The following is a 20,467-nucleotide window of genomic DNA, read 5'->3' on the forward strand; positions in this document are numbered from 1 at the left end:
TCATATGCATCCACAGTAATCCAGATTCAAACTTTATTACTTTCTCCCTAACTCCAACTTCATCTATGAATTTTCTATGCTCTGTACAAGTGCCTTCTAAATCTCCAGGTATTTTGTGCATCTTGGTTCTCCTCTCTAAAATTCTCTCATGGTTTCCACATGCTTGCTGAGCAACATTCCCTCTAAACTGCATGGATGCCTGGTTCCTAAAGTCACTGGTGCACACGGACTTCAAAGGTCTGCGCAGAAGAAAAAAAACTTAGCAGAACTGCTGAGTTAGATTAAAGTCCTAAAAAGGTTGTTATGCATTGCCAGGAGCTCAAACTTGAACTCAGAATGTGTGGCAGGTGAAAATTCTACCACTGCACTGATTCAATTTCAAAGTTAGCAGATTGTAATGAGCTTCCACCATCATGTGAAGATGTTAAGGGAGGGCACTAATCAGGAAGCTCAAGAAGCTATGCCAGATCTTCAGCAGCATCTCGTGATGACAAGGAAGGGCAGTCAGAGAAGTCAGATGGATTTTCTCTGGAAAAAAGGCTCTAGAACAAAAACACTGAGAACATCTCACTAAGTCATATAGGTCCCTCATCAGTTTGAGATAGCAATAAGTGATTTCTGAAGTGGTTTCCTCAAGGGAGGAAGGAAGATGGGAGCTAGTTTAATTAATGGCTCAACTGGTAAATAATTGAACAGGAAAGACATCAGAGAAGCAGTTTTCCATGATCCTGTCCCAAATCAGACTGGATAATTGCAGAAAGTAAGGGGAATTCAGGCTTGCTCCCAGTTCCAGCTGTGAAGGCTCTTCATTGCCCATTAGAAGGTAACATCAGAGGAAAATCAAACTCAGCTTAGTCATTTCTTGAGGGCTATTTCACCCTGCTCCATGAGAATAATGTTGATTGATGAGTTCTGACAACCTTAATCCCTGCCTTCAATTGTTAATTTCAAAAATGAGATCAATAGATATTTGTTATCAAAAGGCATCAAAGGATATAGGGCAAGGATGGTTACATGGAGTTGGCCACAGATCAGCCATGATCTCATTGAATGGAAGAACATGTTCAAAGGACTAACGACATTCTTCTGATTCCTCCAATTAATGCTAATTTTCTGTTAGTCACAGTAGTACCATATAAAACAACTTTGTTCCAAATTTGTCTTTGCTAAATCTCCCTAATAATCATTGAAAAAAAACAGTTAAAATGTTGCTTGAGGTGTCAGTAATTTACAAACTAAATTGCTTTCAGCAGTGGTGTTTACTTTCTTCCAAATATTCAAACTGTGAGTAGTTAATCCAGTTGGATATGTTCTCCTCAGCCTGGGGGAATTGATTGTGAAATATTGAACATCCTGAAAAACTGAAATATTCCTTTATTCACTCTCATGATATGAGCATTACTGGCAGGACCAGCATTTATTGACCTCTCTAATTGCCCTGAGAATAAAATTGATTAAAAAAACTGAAATATAGTTATGAAATTAAATGAAACATATATTTCTATTATGGTCTGTTACACCTCCAGGTTACACAATATTTTGAACTTAGCACTGGCTCTACACTTAGTTGCAAGCAATTTAACAAAATTGTTGAATGGAGGTTAGCTAATGCAATCCCACTATTTAAAAAAAGGAGGCAGAGAGAAAACAGGAAATTATAGACTGGTTATCCTGACATTGGTAGAAGGGAAAACTAGAGACCATTATAAAAGATTTAATAGCAGAACACTTGGAAAACAGCGACAGGATTGAACAGGTTCTGCATAGATTTATGAAAGGGAAACCATGCTTGACGAATCTACTGGAATTGTTTGTGGTCTAATGAGCAGAGTTGATGAGGTGAGCCAGTGGATGTAGTTTACTTGAACTTTCAAAAGGTGTTTGCTGAGGTCTCACATAAGAATTTAGCATCTAAAATTAAAGTGCATGGGATTGGGTTTAGTGACATGGATAGAGAACTGCTGGCAGGTAGAAAACATAGAGTAAGAATAACTGAGTCACTTTCTGAGTGGCAGCCAGTGACCAGTGGGGTATTGCAGGGATCAGTGTTTGGATCTTAGTTATTCACAATATGTATTAATGATTTAGATGAGGAAGCTAAATATATTATCTCCAAGTTTACAGATGACACAAAACTAGGTGAGAGGGTGAATTGTGAGGAGGATTAACTGGGGCATACTGGTTTAGAAATTATATAAATACAGGAAACAGAGCAGTGGTCAATGAATTCTTTTTGGACTGGAGGAATGATGGTAGAATTGGCCCCTTTAAATCAACGTTGGAGTCATTTTTCTTCTCACAGTATAAAAGTGAACCTTACGTAGGTATGGGCTGAAGATTTGCAGAAGATACAAAAATGACATGGTTAACTGTGAAGAAGATTAATCAGTCTTAGAAGGACATGGACAATTTATGAAATCAGGCAGATATCATGAAAATTAATGGAAAAAATATGAAACAATACATTTTGGGAGGATTGTTAAGGAGTAGACATGTAATGTAAAACATTGAAGGAAGTACAGGAACAGAAGCACTTAAAAATTCAGATATAGTGGGAGGACATATTGAGAAAGCAGTAAGAAATGTACATTGGAATCTGTGGGGTTTTTTTTCCCTTTATTCATTGACGGGATGAGGGTGTCGCTGGCTAGGCAGCATTTATTGCCCATCCCTAATTGCCCAGAGGGCAGCTAAGAGTCAACCACATTGCTGTGGGTCTGGAGTCACATGTAGGCCAGACCAGGTAAGGATGGCAGTTTTCTTCCCTGAAGGACATTAGTGAACCAAATGGGTTTTTTCGACAATCGACAATGGATTTATGGTCATCATTAGATTGCCAAATTCCTGATATTTTATTGAATTCAAATTCCACCATCTGCCATAGTGGGATTTGATCCCAGGTCCCCAGAACATTATCTGGGTCTCTGGATTAACAGTTCGGCGATAATACCACCAGGCCATTGCCTCCCCTTTACAAACATTCATCTATAGATTAAAAAAAAAGATGCAGTTGCCTCATCATGTCTTGAACGATGAGTTTCAAGTGTCACATTTTTCAATCACCGGTTAAGGTTTAGTTTTTATTTTGTAATGGTAATCTGCCCAAGGACAAGTCCCTTTGCAAATTTCACCGCATTTCATGATTTTGCACTTTCTTGATCGATTGCTCATAAATGCCTGCCACTTTCAACTACAATGAGCAATGACTAGGGGTAAAAGTACATAACGTGGTTTCCTGTTGTCTTCCTTGTGTGCTTAAGGGAAACACAAGTCTCATTCCACATGATCCTCTACCTGCACCTAGCTGTTGTTCCTTGAGGGTCTAAAGCTTCTGCCACCATCACTAAAAATTCACTGTTTCCATCATTAGTCATGACTTGTAACTCCACCCCTAAAATATTTTATATTGTAACATGTATAATTATTATATTTAATCTGTTACATTCTAAATTTTCAGATCTAAAAAGGTAAAGACACCTTAGTCTTTCTCTCTCATTAGGTTTAACCTGGGAGTTACTATACCTCGGGCAAGGGGAGAGCTTGAGAGGGAGAGTCATCAATGTAACCTCAGCCAACTGCAGGAATTGAACCCACACTGTTGGCATCACTCCACAGCACAAACCAACCATCCGTTCAATTCAGTTTACCAACATCTACTCTATTGTTACTATGTTACCACACTTTACAAATTTGATCTCTATTTAGCTGAATGATTTAGGAGCTTGAGCATTGAAGTCATAGATAGGCATGTTTGCAACAACCTCATGATAAACCTTCATTTATGTTTTAAATTTTTAAGAGTATTGATACAGAGGTATGATAATGAGATTGTAATCTTTTGGAGAATTGAAATAAATGCATAAAATGCAGAAATCGGGCAGGTTTGAATCATAATATAATCTGCTCATTGACAGTGTGTAGGGTAGTTTGCACTAATAGTACTTTGTTTAACATAATCCCAGAATGACATCAACTGCAAAGTGATTCAAGAACAGTTTTGTTAATTTAGACCATAAACCATAAAATGTAGGAACAGAAGTAGACCATTCAACCCAAGTGGATGATCCATCTCAGCCTGCTCCTGAGGTCCTGAGGATCACAGGTGTCAGTCAGAGAAACAAGATAATCGGACAAGTTCTGGTTTTCTGCAGTTTATCGCACATGTGTTCAGACATCAGCTGTTACTGCCAATTTGATCCTTAACAATAGTGTGCTGTAATATCCTCACCATTATTGCTACCACAAAGTCCATTTCCATGTCATCAAATCATGATGTTCAATGTAAATTGGTTGGCCTCATGCTGGCCAGGAATGTCCTCTTTCTTTCTAGTCAAAAAAATACTATTTGTTTTTACCAAGAAAATAAATATGGAAAAGGATATATATCTACAAAATAGCCATAACTTCTCGATGCCAGAATAATTCATCTTAACTATGAACGTGCTACATAAGCAGGATTCACTGATTGCAATTTGTAGCATGTTTTCTGCAACATATGAAAGTGTTCATTCAGTCTCTCTGTCTGCTGCTCCATATTTCTCCTCTGTGCCATTTTCTCATTACTTGATGTTGTCTTGTCTTTCAATCTATTCTTATTTACGCCCTATCATGGCTCTTATTTTATCTTTATTTTGATACATTGCATTTCTCTTCCAATTTCCAGTTACTCTGAAATAAATGCTCTTACTGCTCGTTTTATAAAATGTTATTTACTCCCTTCTTTCAGCCTTCTTCACCAACACTAAAAACATGTCCCATTAGCAGTTGAACCATCCTCCGCTAGGAACACATTACTTGAATATTTTCTGCTTCCCTTTGTGATTCTGCAGTGACCTGCAACCTATTTAATATTTGCAGAGTGTCAAATCCTATTGTTTGTTTTTCTTTCTTTGTCACTTCTCTTACTTCTTTCTTTTTCTAACTCTCCATTAAATCTCTTTAAACTTTTTTTCTGTTCATCCATTTTTCAATATATTAGTAATCCCAGTCATTTTTATTCCCTTATCAGTGACAAAATGAATCTTTCTTTCAATCTTTTTCTGACTCCCATTTGTGTGTGGTCCTGCAATAATGTTGTACAGGTTTTAGACTTTACTTTTTATTTTAACTGTTTGCTAAAAGTTGCTAATGTTTGCCAATAAGAGTTTCAATGACGTAGATTCCGTTAGATGCATTGAGGTAAATTTTCAAGCTCCTTAATGTGCAAATTATTTGGAACTAAAATGACTGAATTCCTAGAATTCCCTATTACTAAACTAAAAGCTCAATTAAATCTCTGCTTTTCTCTATGTGTTACAAGCTCTCTTTAATTGGACTGATCCCACTGAGTCAGCAAACATCTCCCCTCCCCTCCCCACAACCAACATGGTGTACAATTCAATTGTGCGGAACTATTTAAGGCACTTAATGCACCTATTTCCAAATACAGTGTGATTTGCATTGTAACGTTTATTACAGAATGATATAAGAATGTATATAAACCTTTTTCTAGCATGATAATAACATTAAATAAGACCACAATGCTGATTTGTCAGAGCAATCTTGGTGTCTTTGGAACCATACCTGCGGATTTTGGTTGTGGGAGTTAGGGAACAGAGAAACTATTAAAGGTATCCAGACATGTATGTTTAAAAATGAATCCATTTTATCCTGGCAAATGCTGAATAACTAGTTTCCATCAAAGTTCAAAATAAGCTTCTATTTTAATTGTGTTAAAAAATCTTACAGATTAAATTGGTTGAAACAGCACCCTCGCCCTTCTCCTGAGCTCAGTGGACCAGCCTCTCATCTGAGCACAGCAATTCCTTTTTATTAGGCCGTAATGTTATTGTGTTTCACTCCACCAATGTCCAACTGATCTGCACCTACCAGAGGTAGGTGCAGCTCAGTTTTGCGCAGAGCTCTCATGATTCTTCCAGTTCCTGACACTCACAGATGCCACAGTTATTCAGGGATGGATCCTGGGTGACAAAGGCCACCCATTGAAAACAAGGCTCACGACACCAATCAGCATCTGTAAACTCCAGCTAAGGAGAGGTACAATGCTTTATAAAGGCAATGATTGAACAGACCACCAGCTTGTTAAACATCAGGTTCTGATGCATATGACTCAGAGAAGAGTATTATGGTCTGCTGTGTCCCACAATATGGCATAGTAGAGGTTTCCAGACACTGATATTGAAGAATCACGATTTTTCTCTTCAGATGAGGATAATGGGGAAGAGACAAATGAGTAGGAATTCATGAATGTTTCAAATGTTTCAAGCTTCAGTCTCAAATACCAGGCCATTGGGAGAGACATGGAGACTCACAAATCGCTCATTCTGAATTGGTTCCAGCAAGAATAATGACCATGAAAGCCATGATGTTCTCGAGCTAACACACATGCAAGCTTTACACCTTCAGCAAACTTGCCATGCCTGACAACTAGAAGGACATGGGCAGAAGGCCAATGAAAAGCCTACAATCATTTGCAAGACCTGTCTAAGACCAACACCATCCTGAATTTGAACTAATCACTGATCCCTCACTGTCACAAGATGAAGATCCTGGAAGTCCCTCCCTGGCAGCAGTATGGGTGTACCCACACCAGAAACGATTAAAGGGAACAGTGCTGCATCACCTTCTCAAACATTAGGAATGAGCAACAAATTCTGATCTTGCCAGTGATGCCATATCCCATGAAAGAATAAAATTGAGTAACATAAGAAGATACATCCACAAAACAAAGCCACGCTGCTACATTCTCCACACCAAATTAAATGAAATGTGACTATCTCCTCTTCATCCATATATGGATATATACATATCCATCCAAGGCATCATGTGACCAACAAAGTTACACCACACAGTACATTTCAATTAAATGAATAAGACTTTTTAATATCCTTAACCATGGAGTGCAATTGAACATAGATCATAGAATCCCCACAGTGTGTAAACAGGACCTTCGGCCCAATAAGTCCACACCGACTCTCAGAGCATCCCACCTAGACCCATCGCCCTATACCCCACCTAATCTACACATCCCAGAACACTATGGGCAATTTAACATGACCAATTCACCTAACCTGCACATCTTTGGACTGTGGGAGGAAACTGGAGTACCCGGAGGAAACGCAAGCAGACACAGGGTTAATGTGCAAACTCCACACAGACAGTCGCCCAAGGGTGGAATTGAACCTGGGTCCCTGATGCTGTGAGCCACCGTGCTGCCCGGTGCATCTGAGCAACCAATCAATGACCCCACCATTTTTAAAATTTGTTTATTGAATGCGAACTTCCCTGGTTAACTCAGTAATTTTTGTCTATCCCTAATTACCTAGAGACAGTTAAGAATCAACCAGTCATCGCTGTGGCTTTGTAGTCACATGTAGGCCAGACCAGTTAAGATGATAGATTTCACTCCAAAAGAACGTCTGTAGCTGAGTTGGAGGCAATTGCTGACAGTGATGTCCCATTGCTTTAGAAGAGTTTAGTGGCCAACCGCTGGTTGCCTAAGGCCTGTATCGCAGAATTTTAGATGGGTTATGTTGCAGAAGGTGGTCATTTGGTCCATCATGCCCGCAAAGGCTCATTAAATGAGCATTATTACTTAGTGCCAATCTCCTGCTTTTTTCCTATATTCTTGCATATTATTTTTATCCAAATCATCATCCAATACAGACTTGAATGCCTCAATTGAACCTGCCTCCACCAAACTTCCAGGCAATGCATTCCATACCCTAACCATTCACTGAGTAAAAATGTTTTTCCTCACTTCACACTTGCTTCTTTTGCAGGTCATTTTAAATCTATGCCCTTTTCTTTCTTGTTCCATTCATGAGTAGGCACAGTTACACCTAAGTGGCCTACTCATGATGTTGAAAATCTCAATCAAATTTCCTCTCAGGCTTCTTCTCACCAATCATTACAGTCCCAACTTCTTTAATCTATCCTCATAACTGAAGATCCTCATGCTTGGATCTATTCTTGTCAATTGCTTCTGCATACCCTTCAATGTGTTCAGATCTTACCTACAATACAGCACCCAGACTGTACATAATGCTTCAGCTAAAGGCTAACAAGTGTCTTATACAAGTTTGACATCACCTCCTTGCTCTTGAACTCTGTGTCCTTCTAACTAAAACCAAGGATACTGTTTGCTTTACTTACTGTTCTCTACTTGTTCTGGCGCTCTCAATGATCTGTGCCCATATATATCTAGATGCCTCTGAGGATCCAGCACCAATCTTTGTGGCACATTACTGGTCACAGACCTCCAGTCCAAAAAGCAACCCTCTACCACCACCCTCTGAAATAACTCTACAGAGGCTGGTATCCTATTACCAAGTCACCCTCTATTTACATGTGGAGAGCCCTTGACACTGTTCCAGCTCCCTCAGAGCCAGCCCACAGACTGAACAGGATGTCTGACATTCCTGTTCTTATCTGTCAGCCAGGGCTTCCTGATTGGACCCAATCAGGGAACTTATTTTCTATGATGGCCATCTGGCTGACCTCGTTACAATCATTACACCCTCTGTCTCCAACCTTTTGAGCCAATTTTGTATCTAATTGGCTAGCTTCCCCTGGATCCCATGTGATCTAACACTACTAGCCAGTCTATCATGTGGAACCTCATTGAACACATTGCTGAAGTCCATATACCCAACATCTAATGCAATATTTAGAATATTATTAGGGATTACTCCTTGAGCCAAATTAAGAGTTCTTGTGATTATACTTGATTTTATCATTCCCCTTAGGAGAACCTGTTTGGCAAAACACTTCTCAGAGGTAATAGAGACTCCATAGGGAGGTACTTGAATGTGAATTGTTTGTTTCTTTTGCTTCTCGGCTGTATAATTGATTCAATGTGTCAAGTGGCTCACTTAAGGATGGCAATCATACCTTCCCGTTTCCTCTTCAGTTCCCTGCCCAAATACAGGCCCAACCCACAGTGCCACAAATTCCACCATGGGCAGGGTGAGGAGACAGATCCAAATTCCAGCCCAGCCAGAATGGCAACCAAGCCCTGTGCTGTTTGCACTGAATTGATTCATACCAGCTTCCAACCAACTGATCTCTCCTGGCCACAATGAGTCTGAGCTGCTGATGTGGTGTACACTTTGGCCTGTATATTGTGGTCCAGAGCTGTACATATTAATGCTAGATGCTTTCATTTTCTTTCCGTCACATGGCTGACCAAAAATTGCTCCCAATTTTACATCAGTATGTGTTGGGACGATTTACAGGTTGATACTCGATTTGTTTGACCACAAATGCCCTGGCCTTAAATGCTGGACTGGGGTTTTAACCCAGAGCTCCTGGCTTGGAGGCAGGGACACTCCGTACTGCACTACAGGTCCTCCCTTTACTATTTGCGTTACAAATTTAAGGTAGCTCTTCTTTCGATTTTGTTGCACCATAATGTTCACATATATCTGATCTAGAACCTCTTTCATATATTGCTCTGACTCATAAATGAAAGATTCCTTTAAGACTCTTAGACTCCTACTTGCAGAAATAGTTCATCTTGCATCTGTTGTTTCCTGACAGCTTCTTGCCTTCCTACTTTAGCCTCTTCATATTCCCTCCTTTGTGTGATGTGTGTTGCTTTTCCTTTCCAAGTAAAAATTTATAGTGCCTCAAAACAGAGCTTACATGTTTCAAATAATTATGAGAGAAAAAACAAATGAGAAACGGAAGTAAGTTGGACATTTATGATGTCAATTTATCACAATCTTTCTTGGAATGTATGATTAAGGTTGGTGTAAGGATGGCTGGGCTAAAGTGTCAACAGGAAAGAAGGGAAGATGGGGCTGTGGGATCTCCTGCTAGATCACCAAAGCTCCCTCTGCCTGAGTGGTAATAGTGTGGTTGAACGTCAACTTCTGTACAATGCGCAAGCTATCACACCACCAGGTTGTTTGAGATTGACCCAAGGATTTCAGAAATGTTTGCCAGCAGATAGACAAACATTTTACTCTTATACATATAATTCCATGTATTGTTATTCACATTAAAGTAATAAGATCTGACAGTGGTGTAAGTGAGTGAAATAAAAATGGAGTAATATTTTATCTTTCTAATGAAACCTTGAATGGTTGTTACTCAATATAAAAGTGTACTCATTTAGCTGTATCTTGATAATCTTCTAACATTGAGAAACTAAATTGAATTTGAAGCAAAGGTGAAAATGAAAAGTCTTATTAGATCCATGCTACGCATTGTGAAAGATTAACTGTGAGCTGTGTATCAAATGATAAGACATGAGTTCTTGATATTAATTCATAAAATGGAGTGTTGTCAATCTACACCCTGCTGTTAAGAAGTGAGGGTCTGCATCCTTTAGGCATACAAGCCCATACCTGACAGCGTAATGACTGTTAGCCATGATGATACTGCCTTTTCAAACAGCACTTGAACCAAGAAAAGCATCATGCATTTTAAACAGCAGAGGAGGATTCTGAATATTGGCAGCTGCCTGGAATTTGCAGTCAGTGTTGATGTAACACCTCTTGACATTGACCTGAAAGAAGATATGCACACAAAGACCAAAGAATTTTTGTGGTGTGAATTTTATAATTCTCAATATTAATTTCACCCTGGTGCCAGCTATCCGGTGTCAAAGAGCAATGATCTCATTTGTAGGCTAAACAGTCAACCACTGTGAAGAATTCTCCGACAGCAAACCAGAAAGTAACAAGCACGCTTTATCATTTATTTTGTATTATTTTACAGAAAGAGCAATAAAGATTTCGATATACACATGGGGTTAAGATTGAAGCTGAAATATAATACATAAACGCTAATGTTTTTAAAACCATTTATGCAGGTTGTACAAATTTCATATTGCACAAATATAAAACTAGTTTGTTTTTCAGGGCCAAAGATGTTGTTCAACAATAATAATGATCAAATATACTTTTTGAAAAAGATATGCCCCATTGAAACAGGCTTACAATTTTAAGGTAGCTTTTACAGCTAGATTAACATGCTGTGAAATTTGGCTGTTTTGCAATGAGCATTTTGGTACTTCAATTGTTCTGTGCTCCAGAATGGTGTCTCAATATATATGCATACATCTGGTGCAGACGTCGCTGGATACCGAGTTAGTGATGGTGTTAGCATGTGACACTGATATGCCATTGGTGCCACTGTTTTGGACTTCAATGCTTCACTTTACACCCCTTTTTAACCTTATATAACTGAACATTCACTCAGAAGCAGGAAGGACCATTCGTCATTACTTTTTAAAGAGATCATCAACTATTTTCAGGCTAATTGCCAATTGATTTCTAATGATTGTTGCTGTTAATAAAAGTGCTTCATGGTTCCCTGCATTTTGGTAAACATTGCTAAAGCCTAGAGTGAGTAAATCATGTAGAAGGTCTATGTCCTGACTTCAAGGATTCTGCACACCCCTCAGTACCTGAACCCCATGTGAATTCAGCAGTTTAGATAGACTTTGGAGTGGAGGATAACAGGGAGAAGGAGCAGAGAGCACGCGAAGCAGGACAAGCTGCTGGAAGAAGTAGCAAAAGTGGGGAGGGCTCTGAGTTGGAAGCCATATTCACCTGTGGAATTCAAACAGCGATTCGACTTGAACCTCAGAAAGAAACAACGGGCTGCATTTAACTAACTTTCTGGGGGAGAGCTGGGTGGGACATAAAATAGCAAGTGATGGCAGGACATGGAATTCTGGGTATTTCCCTTGTGTCAAGCCAGCTTGTGGCAGTGAGAAGATTGGTGATTGGTTATTCTATACAGAGTCAATTGAACCACATAACTGGCCAATTAAGTGTCTCTTCCATCTGCCACTGGCATTTTATTGGCAATCAGTAAGCCTCTTGCTATGAAGACTACCAGATAAACCCTGGTGGCCTCCTAATGGACTCAGGTTTGTGGGGTGGGGAGGATGCTTTCAGGCACTGGCAATGTTCACTCCTGGACTAAATGCCCCTCCCCCGCAAATATCACCCTCATTTCACTGCCAAGGACTGCCAAACTGACCCAGTGACCACAGACCACATTTATCTATTCAGAAGGGCAGCATGCCTCCATGACACCCTCTTCTTCTACTGTGCACTCTCAGCAGTGGCTACTGCTCCCTGGCCATACTGCCGATACTGGTGACACTCGAATTGTCTTGTAGCTTCTAGACATGGTTGGCCATGAATAACAGGGATGCTTGTCTTGATGCAACCAATTAGCTGCACGAAGCCTGTATAATGTGGTTCTGTATCCTGCTGATGATCTAGGAAATGTCACTGCCCTCTTCACTGCACTAAGAATGTCTGTGCTGAAATATTCCACCTGCTGCAGCTATAACTTCAGCTTCAGTGCACTCTGCAGAAGGCACTGTCGGTGGTTGTGACAGTGAACATTTAAGCATTGCATTCCTTTATAGCTGGAGTAACCAACGTTTGCAACAGCTCTTATTTTATCATGTACTGTTCAAAAGAGCCTTGTGATATTCAATATTCCTGCTGAGAATGTGTTGTCTTTTTTCACACAAAAGGTGACCAAGCAGATTATTGGGGTGCTCAAACAATGCTTCCACTGCTTGGGCTGCTCTTGAGGAGATGTGCAATAGTTGGCAGATTGTGTCAAAATTTGTAGTAATCTGCTATATGCTGCACAACCTTATCAGGATAAGAAAAGAACACTTGCTATGTGGTGTCTTCTCCCTTAAACAAACACACCAACCACACAGAGGTTTGGTAACTCAAGTAGATGGGCTAATTTAGTTGGAGAGCTGAAATTATGCACAAAAATATCTATGAAGTTAATTATCACATCCGGTCTGTAGGACTGCTCCTTTCATGATTACATGAATATATAGACAATATCCTATCTGGTGATGCATAGCAGTTTTAGATATGCCCTTCAAGGTTTACTACAATATTCCTTTTTTTAAGCTAATGTAGTACCCTTACATAATCAGGATTATTTACATTGCATCAAAATAGAACTGATACATGTGTAAATATATAGTCACACAAAGTGATAAATTTACAAGTCTCTGAAACATAACAGTGGGGTTTGCTCATTGATCCAGACTTGGTTACTGTGAAGTGGGATTGAGATTGCTATACGTTCTCATAATTCTGGTTGTTTGTACGAATGATCTGCTTGGCTCATATCTTAGATTCTGTTCTACTTAAGATAGGATTTGTTAACTCAAGTAACATGATTAAATTGCATATCAACACTGTGATTTTGCATTGTTTTTAACCAGCAAGACTTCAAAAGTGGAGCAACAGAGAACCACTGACAGCAACTACTGGGTTTCTGTATTTATCTGTGGATATGCAGGCACAGGTGTTGCCACTTTCACAGATCGATGGCAACAAATGGTAAGGGTTTCACTGTCAACAGAATTGTAAAATACTAGGAAATTGATCAGTACATGTGTGAAATAAAAGCGTGTTGTTTTTCAGCAAAATACTATTTTCCCCTCAACTAAATCCGTTACAATTCTCGCTCTTTTTGTGACATGATGGAAAACCCTGTAACAAAACCTGGCAACCATAACAGCAAAGATCGATGAGAAAAGAATGGCAGTCATAATCAGAACATTGTAACAACTGAATAACAGGCCTCACACATAGATAAAATGCTATAGACTATAGACTAAAACACATTCCACTGGCTTTGCTCTTAACAGTGAATTTCATCCAAACTGTTGCGTTAACACTTACATAACAAACTCCAAAATGGTCAAGAATTATCAATGAACATTATTGGTGTCCAGTACAGCGTGGAAAAGTACTTCTTCCTCACTGGACATACTGAGATTTTCAGTGGGAGTTATACTCCTCTTATAATGTCCAATTTACCAGATCTAACATTACGTATGTAATGTTATCTATTGTACAAATATTATTGGTTAGGGAAGGTTTGCTTTATTTCTGTACGTTGCAACAGTGAGACACATTTATGGCACTTAACCAAGATACATGCAAAATTATATGTGTCAATGGCAGAACTAATTTGATATTACATTTTAGATTAGTATTGAAGGAAAGCTGACTTTATAATCATGGGGGCTGTTGTATGCATTGCTGAGTGCACTTAGTTGGCAGTATAATTGCTCTGTGATTCTCTCTCTATGGAGGTGCAAAAGTCCTACCATATATGTTACAAAGGTTTGTGGAAGAAACATACTGTTACATCTGATTGTTTTGATTGCTTTTGTCTTGCTCTGTAACTCCACAGTTCCAATGTATTTAAAGATTTCTACAATTTTTTTATGGGTCATTCAAAAGCAATGACATAAAGTGAAGCAAGGATGCCCTAAGGATGAACTGTAGTGCATAACTGAATGAATGTTAAAAGAACACAACATTTTTCTGATCATCAAACTGAATTTGCAGTGAATGTAAAAATGAAGACCTATGTTAATGGTCAGGATTGAAGCTTTTGGAGAAAATCATCATTTATAGGCAGCTAAAAACCAAAATTACACCCAAATAGAAAAGCAACCAATATCTGTGCTTACAAACAGTTGTGATTTTCTATCTGAATTTTCATACAATATTAAACTAAAGATAAATTCTTCCTTGGCTGGGAAATCATTCGGATTTTATCCTGATTGGCAAAAACAGCATTTTTATTCTGTAAATCAGATATTTGAACCCTATCTTCCCCAAATCACAGTTTATGTATTTACAGTAAATATGAGGTCTACATTTTTAAACTGAAGAATAAAATCACACAATTTTTCTATATTTTGCCCCATAAATACACGTAACTGTTCCATCTATCTCCCCTGCTACTAATTCCCTGCTATTTCAAAACTGAACACATCCTTGAGTTACTACAAAAGGTATAACTACTGATCAATTATTTTCTGTGACCTTGTGAGTGAATGGTAACTGGGCTTTTCTGAACAAAACTATACACAGAAATAGTAAGAAAGAACACTGTACTCACAGCCTACAGACCAAGACTCCCCGTCATCTGATCTAAGTATGACTTAAGTCCTTTTGCATGTACCCAATAATTAAGCACAGAGTGAAGGCATAATTTTCTTTACATCTCTTGCCAAGTTCTTTTATGGTACCCGTTTTTACCAGTAACACTGAACAATGAACAGTTTAATACCATATTCCATTTATTCCTGCCTCCATACTCTACACAAACCTCTTGTGCTTGATGGACTAATTTTCAATTTCCAATAGGTTTCCTTATAAGATGTGTAGGATCTGTGTGCTGTCTTGTCATTTCCTTGGTGGGGTACAGAATGAGAACTCCTATGGACATCAGCTTTTTGGACTATGACCCAAAGACTTGACTGTAGAAGACCAATACTGATGCTTCAGCAAAACTCCAGGACTCAAATAATCACAGCCTCATGAAGTGGAAGTTGAAGAAGTGGAATTCTCCCTCATCTCTGCATCTGCTTCATTCTTTATCCAGGGATGAGTTCAATAGAAGAAAAGAATAAAGGATTATGCTAGAATTGAGGTGATGGAGACCTTTATGATGTCTAGGATAGGAGCTTCTCTTTGTGCAGGAAGGATACTTGCTGCAACGTGAGGAAGCTTTGGTGCAAGCAAGACATCCTGGGGACTCTGTGAGAAAGTAGAACTGCAACATCACAGACAACACAACAAACTGCCAAAACAGATCCAATTAGTAATTTTTGTTTTGTATTCTGGTTTACAGAGATGCTTGAAAGGACAACTTGCTTTTGCTGGTGATCTCTGTCATTAAGAAGGGACTGTAGATGCTTGTTCACTTTTTGGAGTGCTTATTTTTGAAGGACTAGGCTATTGCTCATTAACTGTAGAATGTTTTCTTTAGCTAGTCATTCATCTTGATCTTGGAATGCTGAACATTTCTGTAATAAAGTGTTTTTCCCTCCATCAAATAGCTCTCTATTGGGCCACTTTGGTGAGAGCACAAGCCTATAGGTAAGATTTCTGCAAATCTGCAAGCTTGTTTTCACACTGCAAGGTTTGGTTGTGTAGTACTACCAATCAACAGCTGGATCTCTAATACAGTATCACTGAGGTATTCAGATTGTGGAATTCTTGTTGAATTCTGAGCTGTTTAAGCTTGTTCTTATGTTCAACTTTAAACTGCACGGAAGTTTTCTGAGTGTCCATGAACTTAATGATCTGGTTGTACAGGCTTTGGCTGAAAAAAACTCATATACTTTCTTGCCTTACTGTAGATATTTTCTTTAAACATATCAAACTCATGTAGATGTTCTCTCCCTTGCCTGATTGAAAAACTCTATAATCCTTCATATCTCAGATTTTGTGGTAACTTTACATTCTCTTGTAATGTTAGGACTTAAGTGCCTTTGGTGTCTGCTACTGAAGAACATCTAAATCTAGACAAGCTTAATAAAGAATCATAATGATTAGGAATTAGGTACAAGGCTTCCATAATCTCTTTTCCATTGAAGTGAAGTGTCACATGCATCTGGCACTTTCCTCCAATTCTTGTTCTATCTGAGCTCCAGTGTTCAATCACGGATAGTTTGAGGAGTACTTTCTGAAGGCTTATTGTCTGATAATTCATCCTGAGCGTTTTTGTTTGTGCTGATTTGCGATTGTCTGGGAGTGGATTCAAAGACAGGGTGAGCAGGGAAGTCTGAAGTCTACTTCAGAAATTCTAGAACAGGAATCAAACCATCTGTCCCTTTTGAGGAGCAAATAAAGTTGCTCTGAATGCCTTCATGCCCTCCCTTTTTCCTGGCAAGATGCCAGTTACCAACATTCCCTTTCTCCTGGTGATTCCTATGAGATGTCTAAAAAGGAGACATAGCACACTATTTTTTTTTTACCATTTTTAGATGAGGTTTTCTGAGAATTTTCTGGTAGAGAAACAAAGAGTGTATTCATGGGTGGTATTTATGGTGGATTTAAGGGCAGATCAGGCTCTGTGGACCCTGCACCAGGATGAGGCACTGACTGAGCAAGTTTTTCTTCATGAATCTTTGAGCCCAATGACAATGAACTTTCTCTGGCAATTCTTTGCTGCTTTTGTATGATATTTATGGAGATAATAGACAACATGAGGTGATGGATGATGTGGGCACCCTTGCAGTCTCCCAATTGGATGCTGACATAGTTAAGCAAGTGTCAATGCAATATGATGTTCCTTATGACCAAGCCATGCTCTAGGACTTTCTCAGAGGGAAACTTCCATTGGTGCTTACCTTCCCTATGCCTTCCTTGGGAGTCACATGTTTTCAGAGGTTTGTGTCCCTTCCAACCAGAATGCCATGAACTGACGTAGTCACAATCCATGGAATCAATCGAACATCAGAGTCACAGCCAAAACAGAAGCAGACTATTGAATGGGTTCAAAGATAGTCTGAGGAAGGTTCACCGAACCCAAAACATTAACTCTGATTTTTTCCTTCACAGATGCTGCCAGACCTGCTGAGCTTTTCCAGCAACTTCTGTTTTTGTAGCAGATTGCTGAAGAAGCACTGGCAGAATTTAATATGTAAGAAAAATAGAACACTTCACTTTCTTCTGAAATATGAAAGATAAAATCTCCACTCTCTGCTGTGGAGGTAAAGATGAATGTTGAAGAAGAAAAGACTGAACTAGCTCAGGGGAAACCCAAACTTGAGAAACCATCTCTAGGATGATGAATCTTTAGGGAATACTTCTGCTCAGCTCACAAAAATGACTGAAAAGTTGTAAGTGTAAAAGCAGGGAAGCAAGATAACTGAACATCTTATGAGACCATTCAAAAGGACAGTTAAGAATCAATTACATATAAGCCAGGTACAGATGGCAGCTTTCTTTCCTGAAAGAACATTAGTGAACCAAATCCATTTTTGCAACAATCTAGGAGTTTCATGGTTACTATTACTATTTTTTTTAATTTCAAATTTACTTAATTAAATGTATTCACATTTCTAAGATGCTGTGGTGTGATTTTAACTTTTGTTTCTGGATTATTAGTTTACTCCTCCACATTACTGCGATAAAAGCCAAAGGTGCTGAAGATTTCAATAGGTCTGGCAGCGTCTGTGGAGAGAGAACAGAGTTAATGTCATTTTGACGTCAATATGACTCCTTTGTACTTGCTTATTAAGTTTGTAATACAACTCACTTGATAATATACCCTATATAATTCTACAATATTCCGAAGGCCTGGGAAGTTGCAAATATAACCCTGTTGTTTAGGAAAATGAAGGGGAGAGAGAATAGGAAATTGTAGGCCAGTTGGTCTGATTACAGTTGTGGAAAAAATCATCTATTATTAAGGACGTGGCAGTAGAGCCCAGAATTTGCAATTGTAACGAGGATGAGACTGTTACTGCTTGGTGTTATTATGGTCACAGCAGTCTCTGCATTTGCACATGTGCAGTTAGAAATCCAATATAGTAGAAATGTAGAAATTGATGTTGGTGACCTCCTGCGCCTTTGCAGGATGCATGTTTCTATCTCCACATGAGTAATCTATATAGTACCATTGATTAATTGAACTTTAACTTTTAATGGATTATTCCAGATGTAAATACAATAAATATGTTAAACTTTCTTTAATTATGTGCATAAGCTTTTAAATACACATTAAGTCATAATTAGTGCTGGTTCTGAGAAGATAATTTCACAAGCATGGAGTCTCACACCCTCAGAGAAACATTTATAATTTAAAATCTTCTAAAATTAATATTAATTCTATTTAAAGATTGTTTTATGACATTTAAGCTTCTCCATTAACCTAATGCGTGTATTCTAACTTTTGTCTCACTTCTGACATTGCTCCCTGTTCTTACATGTCACAGATGATTGATCAGATGATACTGAATTCAAAATTACATCAGAAATGAGGAACGGCTTCCTCTACAGCCTACAAATCTTCTGTAGCAGCAATTGCCAAGGATGAGTGCTATCCCTTCATTGCTAACTGTAAAATCTGGGCCAATATGAGTACGTCGACTCAATGTAGGTTTGTGAAACATCAGTCATATTTGAGAAATCTATCAGATATTTTTGAGGATTTAATCATCAAGGAAGAATGGTTCGATGTTACATGCCACAAAAGAGATTATCACATAAGATTGGGGTCTTGGCGTTGGGAACAATGTATTAGCCTGGATTGACAATTTCTTAAGAAATAGAACACCGATCATTTTTGGGTTGGTGGGATGTGGCTGGTGATGTACTGCAAGGATCTGTATTTGGGTCTCTGATATTAATGTCTATATCAATACCTTGCATGGGAAATGAGTGTAATATATCCATGATTGCTGATGATGCAAAACTGGGAGTTAAGGTAAACTATGAGGAAGACACAAAGATATGCTACTGAAATGTAGGCCAGTTAATTGATTAAGCAAGATAGGCATAGGCCATATGTAAGGTTGGGAAGAGTGAAATTATCAATGTTGATCAGAAAGTGGGAAAGCAAATTATTTGTTAAAGAGTGAGAGGTACAATAAGCAATTAGGAAGACAAATGGTGTATTAGGCTTTATTTCAAAAGGTGATAGGCTGAGGAACATATTCAGATTAGCTCTCAATAGGCTAATTAGTGTATGATAGGTTGAGTTATTTCAACAGTGGGATGGTATATTAGTCACCACATAACATTTTCACCCCTACACTCTGACTAAAAGTAGGAAAATCATGTCTGAAACAAATCAAGGCTTAGTGGATCATGCAGGAATGTTGAATTAACTAAAACCTTAGCCTTGATTTCAAAAATGTCAGATGGATGGCATATTCCTGGTCCCATTTCTTTACGTCTACTGAAATATCATACTTTTGGCCATCTGACAGTGACATTTAAACCTGGGATGAAATTTAAAGCACAGTTTGTCTTCAGCACTGTTCATTCTCCATCTCTCAGAACTACTGTTGTGCAAAACATACATTGTCATCCAAAAAGCAGAGAATTATGTTCATAACATACAGTGAATATCCAATCAACGGCTGTAACTTAGTCAGATCTTCATTTGATGACATATCCTTTCCTAAGAGTTGGATCAATAGTTTCATGATTTCCCATGTGACACGCAGGTTCTATCCTGGCTGTCAATTTTCTTTGGCTCTCTGGTGAATTTGAGGAAGCTTGGAATAAAGATGGTGCCCAGGCTTTAATTAAAAAGGTGTAGATTGACTGTAATTGACAATGTAGCTTTTGCTAGTAAAAATATGCTTTTGCAATTAAAAATGCTTGTATAATTATCTGTACAAATGAAAAATAGATATTACACTAATAAGACTCTTCCCTCAATATGGCATTAAATGACAAATGTAGTAGGCTGATGAGAAACACAACAAAGAAGTATTAAGGAAGGAGTAGTCATTTCTCTAGTCTTTTAATTTAGACGGAAAATATCCTTAAATAGCTCATTTAGTTACAAAAATTGGATTTGGGCAGGATTAATATTATGATGAAGATTTGTGACATTATCATTTGGAAAATCAGGTTCTAAAGTATACGAACAATGATTATTTGTCTGTCTAAATGCCTCTTAAAAATGTTGCTATTGTATC

This window comes from Rhincodon typus, chromosome 15 (assembly GCF_021869965.1).
Source record: "Rhincodon typus isolate 14 chromosome 15, sRhiTyp1.1, whole genome shotgun sequence".
Taxonomy (NCBI): domain Eukaryota; kingdom Metazoa; phylum Chordata; class Chondrichthyes; order Orectolobiformes; family Rhincodontidae; genus Rhincodon; species Rhincodon typus.